At 44.2% G+C, this 12521-nt stretch overlaps 1 protein-coding gene across 3 annotated transcripts in view; it reads left to right on the top strand.

The window, feature by feature from the left end:
- The window catches only part of LOC126236504 (neuromodulin), a 949037-nt gene that overhangs the window by 842387 nt on the left and 94129 nt on the right, over positions 1-12521 (top strand). The window lies entirely within an intron of this gene.

Raw genomic sequence — 12521 nt, forward strand, 5'->3', positions numbered from 1 at the left:
GGTCTGACAGGAAATCATTAACCATTGGCCTCGGAATACTGTGTATCGGATACCTTCCACGCTACATGAGATACCACTTTCTAAATACATATAGGCACGAAATTTAAAACGATATGCGATATTCTGGCGTTTGCTACTTATTTATTGACATGGTCGCATTTCTGTAAAGGCTGACAGTCTACGAGGTGCATTCAAGTTCTAAGACCTCCGATTTTTTTTCTCTGGACTGGAAAGAGATAGAAACATGTGCATTGTTTTAAAATGCGGCCGCGTTCATTGTCAATACGTCCCAGAGATGGCAGCACCGTACGGCAGATGGAATTTTACCGCCAGCGGCGAGAATGAGAACTGTTTTAAATACTTATAATGGTGACGTTTTCCTTACTTGAACAGCGTGTAATCATTCGTTTTCTGAATTTGCGTGGTGTGAAACCAATTGAAATTCATCGACAGTTGAAGGAGACATGTGGTGATGGAGTTATGGATGTGTCGAAAGTGCGTTCGTAGGTGCGACAGTTTAATGAAGGCAGAACATCGTGTGACAACAAACCGAAACAACTTCGGGCTCACACAAGCCGGTCTGACGACATGATCGAGAAAGTGGAGATAATTGTTTTGGGGGATCGCCGAATGACTGTTGAACAGATCGCCTCCAGAGTTGGCATTTCTGTGGGTTCTGTGCACACAATCCTGCATGACGACCTGAAAATGTGACAATTGTCATCCAGGTGGGTGCCACGAATGCTGACGGACGACCACACGGCTGCCTGTGTGGCATGTTGCCAAGCAATGTTGACGCACAACGACAGCATGAATGGGACTTTCTTTTCGTCGGTTGTGACAGTGGATGGGACGTGGATGCCATTTTTCAATCCAGAAACAAAGCGCCAGTCAGCTCAATGGAAGCACACAGATTCACCGCCACCAAACAAATTTCGGGTAACCGCCAGTGCTGAAAAAATGATGGTGTCCATGTTCTGGGACAGCGAGGGCGTAATCCTTACCCACTGCGTTCCAAAGGGCACTACGGTAACAGGTGCATCCTACGAAAATGTTTTGAAGAACAAATTCCTTCCTGAACTGCAACAAAAACGTCCGGGAAGGGCTGCGCGTGTGCTGTTTCACCAAGACAACGCACCCGCACATCGAGCTAACGTTACGCAACAGTTTCTTCGTGATAACAACTTTGAAGTGATTCCTCATGCTCCCTACTCACCTGACCTGGCTCCTAGTGACTTTTGGCTTTTTCCAACAATGAAAGACACTCTCCGTGGCCGCACATTCACCAGCCGTGCTGCTATTGCCTCAGCGATTTTCCAGTGGTCAAAACAGACTCCTAAAGAAGCCTTCACCGCTGCCATGGAATCATGGCGTCAGCGTTGTGAAAAATGTGTACGTCTGCAGGGCGATTACGTCGAGAAGTAACGCCAGTTTCATCGATTTCGGGTGAGTAGTTAATTACGAGGGCCGTTCAGAAAGTAACCTCCGGTTGATTTAAAAAAATACACCAAGTTAAATAAAAATATTTTAATATATACATCTTACAACTACATCTTTGCACTATTTTTCTACATAGTCTCCATAGCGATTGAGGCACTTATCGTATCTCTTCACAAGCTTTGAAATTCCTTCTGCATAAAAATCACCCGCTTGTGCCTGGAGCCAGCCTGTGACCGCATCTTTGAGCTCTTCGTCGTCATCAAACCGCTGTGACCCGAGCCATTTCTTCAAATGCATGAAGAGGTGATAATCACTTGGCGCCAGGTCTGGGCTGTAAGGTGGATGGTTGGTAACGTCCCACTTGAAGGACTCAAGAAGGGCCGTTGTTCTGCGAGCAGAGTGAGGACGGGCGTTATCGTGCAAAAAAACGATACCGGAAGTCAGCATACCACGGCGTTTGTTCTGTATAGCCCGTCGTAACTTTTTTATTGTTTCACAGTACACGTCTTGATTAATGGTCGTACCACGTTCCATGAATTCAACCAACAACACCCCTTTGGCATCCCAAAACACCGTTGCCATCAGTTTTCTGGCAGAAAAATCTTGCGAGGCTTTTCTTGGTTTGGTAGGCGAATTTGAATGTGCCCACATCTTTGATTGTTCTTTTGTCTCAGGGTTCACGTACTTAATCCAGGTTTCGTCACCGGTCACGATTCTGTTTAACAATGGTTCTCCTTCGTCCTCATAACGTGACAGAAAGTCTAATGCAGAGGCCATTCTTTGAGTTTTGTGGTGGTCGGTAAGGATTTTGGGCACCCATCGTGCACAGAACTTACGGTAACCCAATCTTGCTGTCACTATCTCGTACAAGAGAGTCTTAGAAATCTGTGGAAAACCAGTAGACAACTCCGACATTGAGAAACGTCGATTTTCACGAACTTTTGCATCAACTGTCTGAACGAGTTCGTCAGTCACCAATGATGGTCTACCACTCCTCTCTTCATCATGAACGTTTTCTCGTCCACTTTTAAATAAACGTACCCATTCACGGACAACTCCTTCACTCATAACTCTTGGTCCGTACACGGCACAAAGCTCACGATGAATAGCTGCTGCAGAATATCCTTTGGCTGTAAAAAACCTTATGACAGCACGCACTTCACATTTGGCGGGGTTTTCTATTGCAGCACACATTTCAAACTGCCACAAAAACTAAACTAGCGCAGGTACGACGTTCACTCGACCACGGCTTGATGCCGTCTGACCTGTTGAGTGCGTGAACGCACAGATGGCGTCGCTACTCCCCCCACAACCCGCACTGTGACCAATCGGAGGTTACTTTCTGAACCGCTCTCGTAGAAAAAAAATCAGAGGCCTCAGAACTTGAATGCACCTCGTACTACAGTAGTAAACAAAAGTTAATCATTAACTGAAATAACCAAGGCATATTTGCTGAACATTACATGAGATGTGTTTGGAAACAGGGCAAAAGAAAACCGTAATACCTTTAGAATATAACAAGGTACAAAAACATGTAATTCTAAAAGTTGTGGAAGTGTGAAATTCTGTTTGAAAAAGCAGAGTAACAAAACAAGTAACCCTCTTCCACAAATACAGCTACCCTTGTCTGGGCAAGGATCTAGCAAGCTTTCTGTTTAAGTACCCCAATTCACTATTAAGAGCGGCAGTGAGAGTATGAGCAAGTCCTTGGTGGTGCCTGTTGCAGAAAATTTGTCTCCCGCCTTACTCCAAAGACATGATCTATTATATTCAGATTCGGGGAGTTAGCACTATGTAGTGCACATCACTCTCACAAGAGAAATTCATTCATCAGGAGGACATCGACACGAACCGGCATTAAGATCTGCGCCGCGCGGTCTGGGCATCTTGCCGCGGTTCGCGCGGCTCCCCCCGTCGGAGGTTCGAGTCCTCCCTCGGCCATGGGCGTGTGTGTCGTCCTTAACGTCAGTTAGTTGAAGTTAGATGAAGTAGTGAGTATGCCTAGGGATCGGTGACCTAAGCAGTTTGGTCGCATAGGAACATACCACAAATTTCGAAATTAAGATCTGCAAAGAGGAAATCTGGATCAGTTGCATATATAATTGGAGTCACTCATCCCTGTACCTCCGAGCGTTCCTGTCACTACAAACTGGACTCTTTTCAATATGTTCTGACTATTTCACTAGCAAAAACGCAAAATTCTATCGATTTCTGCGCTCTTGTTTAAAATCAATGATCGAAGGGAGCTCTCGCACTATAATTAATCGATTGCTTCAGAAGGAAGACACTTTCTTCACTATAACCTTAATTTTCGTCTAATGAAAGTAGCTTTTTATGTAATATAGCGGACACTTCTGATTGCTACAGAAAACTACTTGAAATTATCCATCTCTTTCCATTTCGATCTTTTTTCCTCTTTTTTTCTGTTTTTTTTTCGCGTGGTTCAGGTGTTTTTATTTGGCAACCCATTTATAAAATATGCCCACTGTTAAAAACATACATTGGAAATCAGAACCTTCAGTTATTCGCAGCGACATAATAGGTTATGTGGAATATACCTTCCCTGCACTAATCCCGCCAACCCTTATATGCCAGCATTGCTTAACGTACTTTCCGACATTTTCAAAAGCGTTGTAAAGCAACTGAAGTATCACAGTCGGTTTACAGGGTCGAAATACCTCGGTATTGGTATTCGTGTCATCCAAAAGACGATATTTAAATTCTTAAAACGCCGATACAAAAGCATCAATAAGTTACAAAATATTACCCAAGTCCACATTTGTAACCTATGAATCAAATCAAATCTCATGATAAATTTCTGTTCAGTTTCTATTTTGACATTTTTGCATTTTTAGTCCTTATATCAAGACGGTTCCATAAACATATCATAAATGTGATTTTCATGCAAACAAAATAGGCAATTTGCGAGACCCTCTGAATTGCATATCCCGAATAACCCGTACTCCAGCAGCGGCAGAGCAGCGCAGCTGCATCGCGGTAACAGTCAGTGCAGGGAATGGCGGCATGTGAGACGGGGCAAGTTCCTCGTATTTCACTGTTCATATTAATTCATACACTGATCAGCCAGAACATTATGACCACCTACCTAATATCCGGTACGTCCAATTTTGGCGCGGATAACAGCAGCGACACGTGGTAATGTGGTAATATGGAAGCAATGAGACCTTGGTAGGTCGATGGAGAGAGTTAGCACTACATCTGCACACAGAAGTCACCTAATTCCTGTAAATTCCGGGGAAGGGGGGAGGGATGAGTTCTGACGCCACGTTCAGTCACATCCCAGCTTTGTACGATCGGATTCAGGTCTGGCGAGTTGGGGGGGGGGGGGGGGGGGCAATACGTCAATTGCAACTCGCCACTCCATCACACTCCTTGCGTTGTGACATGACGCATTATTTTGTCGAAAAATGCCACTACCGTCGGGAAACACGATCGTCGCGAAGGGGTGTACGAGGTCTGCAATCAGTTTACGACATTCCCTGGCCGTCATGGTGTCTTGCACGAGCTCCACTGGACCCATCGATGCCCATGTGAATGTTTCCCAGAGCATAATGGAGACGCCGCCAGCCTGTCTCCATCCCGCAGTACAAGTGTGAAGCACCTGTTGCCCTGCAAGGTGACGGATTCGCGCCCTCCCATCGGCAGTATGAAGGAGTTATCGGGATTCATCAGACCGGGCAGCGCTCTGCCACTGCGCCAACGTCCAGTGCCGATGGTCATGTGTTCATTTTAATCGCAGTTGCTGACGTCGTGGTGTCAACATTGGCACACACATGGGTCGTTGGCTGCGGACGCCCTTCGTTAGAAATGTTCGGTGCACTGTGAGTTCAGACACACTTGTTCTGTGCTCATCTCATGTTATTTCCGCCATAGTTCGCTGCCTGTCCGTATTACCACTCTGCCCAGTCTACGATGTCCGACATCTCTAATGAGAGGTGGCCACCCAACCCCACGACGTCTGGCGTGGTTTTATCTTGGTTTCACCACGTGTTGGACTCACTCGCCACAGGAATCCGCGAACACCCGACAAATCGTGTAGTTTATGAAATGCTCGTGCCGAGCCTCCGAACCACCACAATTTGCCCTCGGTCAAACTCAGACAAAATGTGCACCTTCCCCACCCTACACACGGGCAGCACTCTCACTGATACTACATGCACTGTACGTGTGTGTGATTAGCAGTCAGTCCTCGCCAGGTGACGCTGCTATCTCCTGGACGAGTTTATTCGTAGTACGTCGGTGGTCCCAAAGCTCCGGCTGATCATTGTATATTAATAAATATCGCTAAACCGAATATCATACTAGACAAATCTGGGACCAATGCCTAGAATAGGCACATACATGTCCACTTTAAAAATAATTTCGTTTTTCATGTGAAACAAATCGACGTTCTTCGTAGACAGCGGATGTCGCGTGAAAGACGTGAGGAGAAGTATTTGTTTGGATTGAATGAAGCTACATGCTGTAGAGACGAAATGGCAGATAACTGCCGAAACACCAGAGAAAATGGGCGCTAAGAGTCGTCAGTCCCATTTTCTCTGCCAAAACAAGGAAACATAGGTAGCCCTCAAACTTTCCCTCCAGATGAGTTTGGACGAGCGCTATTCTGTAAGCTGAAAAAGCGTTTTTTACCTTCTGTCGTTACGACCTCTGTTGGACGAGGGTAGCGCCTTCATTGGTTTCGTTTTCGTCTTCTCTTCCCAGAATCTCTTCACCCTTTCCCTTCTTGTGCCCCGTTCCTGCTCCGACAGCTTCTGTATGTTGTTTTTGTTGTGGTCTTCAGTCCTAAGACTGGTTTGATGCAGCTCTCCATGCTACTCTATCCTGTGCAAGCTTCTTCATCTCCCAGTACCTACTGCAACCTACATCCATCTGAATCTGCTTAGTGTATTCATCTCTTGGTCTCCCTCTACGATTTTTACCTTCCACGCTGCCCTCCATTGCTAAATTTGTGATCAAATGGTTCAAATGGCTCTGAGCACTATGGGACTCAACTGCTAAGGTCATAAGTCCCCTAGAACTTAGAACTACTTAAACCTAACTAACCTAAGGACAACACACACATCCATGCCCGAGGCAGGATTCGAACCTGCGACCGTAGCGGTCGCGCGGTTCCAGACTGTAGCGCCAGAACCGCTCGGCCACCAGCGGCCGGCAAATTTGTGATCCCTTGATGCCTCAAAACATGTCCTACCAACAGATCCCTTCTTCTAGTCAAGTTGTGCCACAAACTTCTCTTCTCCCCAATCCTATTCAATACCTCCCCATTAGTTACATAATCTACCCACCTTATCTACAGCATTCTTCTGTAGCACCACATTTCGAAAGCTTCCATTCTCTTCTTGTCCAAACTGGTTATCGTCCATGTTTCACTTCCATACATGGCTACACTCCATACAAATACTTTCAGAAACGACTTCCTGACACTTAAATCTATACTCGATGTTAACAAATTTCTCTTCTTCAGAAACGATTTCCTTGCCATTGCCAGTCTACATTTTATATCCTCTCTACTTCGACCATCATCAGTTATTTTACTCCCTAAATAGCAAAACTCCTTTACTACTTTAAGTGTCTCATTTCCTAATCTAATCCCCTCAGCATCACCCGATTTAATTTGACTACATTCCATTATCCTCGTTTTGCTTTTGTTGATGTTCATCTTATATCCTCCTTTCAAGACACTGTCCATTCCGTTCAACTGCTCTTCCAAGTCCATAGCTGTCTCTGACAGAATTACAATGTCATCGGCGAACCTCAAAGTTTTTACTTCTTCTCCATGAATTTTAATACCTACTCCGAATTTTTCTTTTGTTTCCTTTACTGCTTGCTCAATATACAGATTAAATAACATCGGGGAGAGACTACAACCCTGTCTCACTCCTTTCCCAACCACTGCTTCCCTTTCATGCCCCTTGACTCTTATAACTGTCATCTGGTTTCTGTACAAATTGTAAATAGCCTTTCGCTCCCTGTATTTTACCCCTGTCAACTTCAGAATTTGAAAGAGAGTATTCCAGTTAACGTTGTCAAAAGCTTTCTCTAAGTCTACAAATGCTAGAAACGTAGGTTTGCCTTTTCTTAGTCTTTCTTCTAAGATAAGTCGTAAGGTTAGTATTGCCTCACGTGTTCCAACATTTCTACGGAATCCAAACTGATCTTCCCCGAGGTCCGCTTCTACCAGTTTTTCCATTCGTCTGTAAAGAATTCGCGTTAGTATTTTGCAGCTGTGACTTATTAAACTGATAGTTCGGTAATTTTCACATCTGTCAACACCTGCTTTCTTTGGGATTGGAATTATTATATTCTTCTTGAAGTCTGTGGGTATTTCGCCTGTCTCATGCATCTTGCTCACCAGATGGTAGAGTTTTGTCAGGACTGGCTCTCCCAAAGCTGTCAGTAGTTCTAATGGAATGTTGTCTACTCCCGGGGCCTTGTTTCGACTCAGGTCTTTCAGTGCTCTGTCAAACTCTTCACGCAGTATCTTATCTCCCATTTCATCTCCATCTACATCCTCTTCCATTTCCATAATATTGTCCTCAAGTACATCGCCCTTGTATAAACCCTCTATATACTCCTTTCACTTTTCTGCCTTCCCTTCTTTGCTTAGAACTGGGTTGCCATCTGAGCTCTTGATATTCATACAAGTGGTTCTCTTCTCTCCAAAGGTCTCTTTAATTTTCCTGTAGGCAACATCTATCTTACCCCTAGTGAGACAACCCTCTACATCCTTACATTTGTCCTCTAGCCATCCCTGCTTAGCCATTTTGCACTTCCTGTCGATCTCATTTTTGAGACGTTTGTATTCCTTTTTGCCTGCTTCATTTACTGCATTTTTATATTTTCTCCTTTCATCAGTTAAATTCAATATTTCTTCCGTTACCCAAGGATTTCTATTAGCCCTCGTCTTTTTACCTACTTGATCCTCTGCTGCCTTCACTACTTCATCCCTCAGAGCTACCCATTCTCCTTCTACTGTATTTCTTTCCCCCATTCCTGTCAATTGTTCCCTTATGATCTCCCTGAAACTCTCTACAACCTCTGGTTCTTTCAGTTTATCCAGGTCCCATCTCCTTAAATTCCCACCTTTTTGCGGTTTCTTCAGTTTCAATCTGCAGTTCATAACCAATAGATTGTGGTCAGAATCCACATCTGCCCCTGGAAATGTCTTACAATTTAAAACCTGGTTCCTAAATCTCTCTCTTACCATTATATAATCTATCTGATACCTTTTAGTATCTCCAGGATTCTTCCAGGTATACAACCTTCTTTTATAATTCTTGAACCAAGTGTTAGCTATGATTAAGTTATGCTCTGTGCAAAATTCTACAAGGCGGCTTCCTCTTTCATTTCTTCCCCCCAATCCATATTCACCTACTATGTTTCCTTCTCTCCCTTTTCCTACTGACGAATTCCAGTCACCCATGACTATTAAATTTTCGTCTCCCTTCACTACCTGAATAATTTCTTTTATCTCGTCATACATTTCATCAATTTCTTCATCATCTGCAGAGCTAGTTGGCATATAAACTTGTACTACTGTAGTAGGTATGGGCTTTGTGTCTATCTTGGCCACAATAATGCGTTCACTATGGTGTTTGTAGTAGCTAACCAGCACTCCTATTTTTTTATTCATTATTAAACCTACTCCTGCATTACCCCTATTTGATTTTGTATTTATAACCCTGTAATCACCTGACCAAAAGTCTTGTTCCTCCTGCCACCGAACTTCACTAATTCCCACTATATCTAACTTTAACCTATCCATTTCCCTTTTTAAATTTTCTAACCTACCTGCCCGATTAAGGGATCTGACATTCCACGCTCCGATCCGTAGAACGCCAGTTTTCTTTCTCCTGATAACGACGTCCTCTTGAGTAGTCCCCGCCCGGAAATCCGAATGGGGGACTATTTTACCTCCGGAACATTTTACCCAAGAGGACGCCATCATCATTTAATCATACAGTAAAGCTGTCTCTAACTTTTTCCTGCATCCCCTGTCACTGTTCTCTGGAAAATTGGTATACTTATACAAACCCTCTATCAGGAAAATAACAGTGATTGCACAAAACTTTGTATCCCAGGCAGCTATAGGTGCGGAAATACATCTTGGTAAATTAAGAAACACGAAAGCTGTTAAATGATCCCTTAATGAAGCAACCACCCCTGCAGCTTTTGGCGGCGTCCTCAGATTTACACCTGAATACGAAATCTTGAGGGACAAAGTAAGCAATATTCTCTACACTCCAACTTAAAACAGGATGTAATAAATAACTGATGAGAGAACTCAGCCTATTCATATAAAATGTAGGCCAGGTTTAAATTGACGACCCACATTCTCAGTCAAATGAAAATAAAACGTCCGCCGAATAAACGGTAGTCAAGTAATAAAATCTGCAGAACTATGGAATCGACTATCCCAAGATGGCAAGGGACTCTTTTTAACTTAACTGTTTATTTTATCCCCCCCCCTCCCATTTTTCTACTCAGGTGCAAACCTGAGGATGCGACTTTGCTGCAAAACCGATCGTTTAAATAAAGAATCATTTAACAGATGTCGCTATCCTTCGTTTATCAAGACGTAATTGTGAATTACAGAATAGTCATGTAAATGTATTTCTCCAGATTGTTTTCCGTCCCTAAATCCGAGTAATCCTTCCTCTGTCCAAGCCACTTGGCTCCTGTCTTCCCTCTCGTCCTATTCCTTGTTTCACATGAAGCAGACTTCATCTGAGAGGCGCTCCACTCACCACTTTTATATGATCCAATCTCGATGTTGCTACCGACTGAGGCAGTATTTCAGGCACTCGACTCTCGCTCTACAGGAGTCGGCATCAATTTCTCGTCCGGAAGTGTATAGGTTTTCCTAGGTTTCCTTGGTTAAGCTGAACTCGTGGATGGTTACTTGGAAAATAACGCCGCCATGGTCGTGTGCCCTTTCCATCCTTACTCTATTCGGACTTGCACTCAGTATCAAATTATTTTGTCATCGAAAAGTATCCAGACTCCCATTATTGGACATTGATACTGGGCATTAATATAAGGTGTGTCCACCCTGTGCCTTTGTGACAGCCTGAACGGTGTTTGAGACACTTTCAGTGAGTTATATGAATGTGGAGAAATGACAGTTCATTCTTTCTCAAGAGCCGAAACCGGAGAAGAGTCTGGAGCAAAGTTGACATTCTATCCCAAAGGTGTTCCATTAGGTTCAGGTCGAGGCTCTCATCCATTCATTTCATTTCAGGAATGTGTCATAGTGATGCGAACAGTCAACGTCTCCGAACTGTTCCTCTGTTGTACGCAGTACACAATATGCTCATACTACACCCCAACCACAAGAAATACAGCCATATCGTAACATCAAATCCCCCATACTTCACTGTTGGCACTATAAATGATGGCACATAATGTTGACCAAGCATTCGACAAACCCATACCCTTCCGTCAGATAGCCATAGGGTATAGCGTGATCCGTCACTCCGAATCACTCGTTTCCAGTGGCTGCGCTTTTTACACCACGACGAGTGTCGCTTCGTTTAACATTGACTACAGATATGTGTGGCTTACGACGAGCTGCTTGACCATTGTGCCCCATGGCATCACCTAAACAGAGTCATTGTGTTACCTGGATTGCTGCCAGCACTTTGGAATTTGTTTCCTTCCACTGTTTCAGGTGGTCTTTTTACAACCATCCTTCGCAATGCTCGAAGGTACCTGTCCTTTAGTAGAAGACGTCTACCTTGTTTTGGTTTAGCTGTGGTTGTTCCTTCGCGTGTCCACTTCGCAGTCACTTCTCCAAATGGCGACTTAGGCATCTTTAGAAGGAGTGGAATGTCCCTGAAGGATCTGTTACTCACGTGGCATCTAATTACTAGCCCACCTTCTAAGTCACTGAGCTCTCGTGACCGACCATTCTCCTGTTACTGCTTTTAAAGACAACACATAACATGCTGGCTCCTTTTATACTGATGGGTCTGACTCTCGTGACATCTAGTGATCAACAACGCATTACAAATGGGTGTCCAGATAATTTTCATCAGATAGTGTAGAACATACAGCGCTACTGAGAACATGTCCTAGGGTTCAGCCCTGTAAAAGAGTGAAAAAGGCGTCTTTGCGGCATTACGCTGCAAACAAATATATCTAGAGATTTCGTCTACATTAATAACCGCCCCTGGAAAGCCTCTCGTGCTGTTATCCTCCTATTTCATGTAGTTCAGTTATTCTGTAGCTGCTTGGAAATCGATATCGTTTCTGTTAGAGCTTGTTGCTGAATAATATAACATGTTTTCTGTTGTGTGCTCGGCGTGTAACGCCACGTACAGGAACAAAAAAACTACGAAAGTTTAACACTACACCTCAAAGTTTGTTTTTCATTTATTTCTATTTGAAATGTGTGTTAACCACATGCCCAAGGTCCAGTCAGATCACCGCCTATGTTCGACATCAACGTGCAATAACTACTCACAGACGGCAGGTGGCACCACTAGCAGAGCAGGCTATATAAAGCATGTAGGGGGCTGTAAAAAACAGTGCGGTCGTTGTCGTCATGCGGAAACGAAGCGATTTATCTGATGTTCAAGTAAGGAAGATCATTGGCTTCCGGGCCAACAAGTGTGGATGCTAAGTCTGTAAACTGTTCGCGTGCCGCCGTGGCTATACTCACATGAAAACAAGTTTCTCATCACCCCAGTTCCCAGAAATCCTGAAGATAGAAGTTGACTACGGATATTGTATCACAGACACAGTCCCTTTGACTGTTCAGAGATGTCACTAAGCCCGCCCAAAGACGTAAACAACCACGCATGAGCAGCGCCTATTAGACGGAGGGGGTCCGGTAGCCTATCAGTTCCAGTCATTCCACCAGGAAGGAGGTACATAGCTCGTGTCGTCTGTAGTTCAACCATGCCTAGACGGTCAGTACCGAGGTTCCATCGCGTCCGCATTGTTACTTTGTGCCGGGGAGGCCTCTCAACTAGGGAAGTGTTTTTCGGACATGGAGGAGATACAGACAGGAACTGTCGACATGTCTCGCTAAGGCCGCCCAAGGGCTACTACTG

Source organism: Schistocerca nitens, chromosome 2 (genome assembly GCF_023898315.1).
Source record: "Schistocerca nitens isolate TAMUIC-IGC-003100 chromosome 2, iqSchNite1.1, whole genome shotgun sequence".
Classification (NCBI taxonomy): domain Eukaryota; kingdom Metazoa; phylum Arthropoda; class Insecta; order Orthoptera; family Acrididae; genus Schistocerca; species Schistocerca nitens.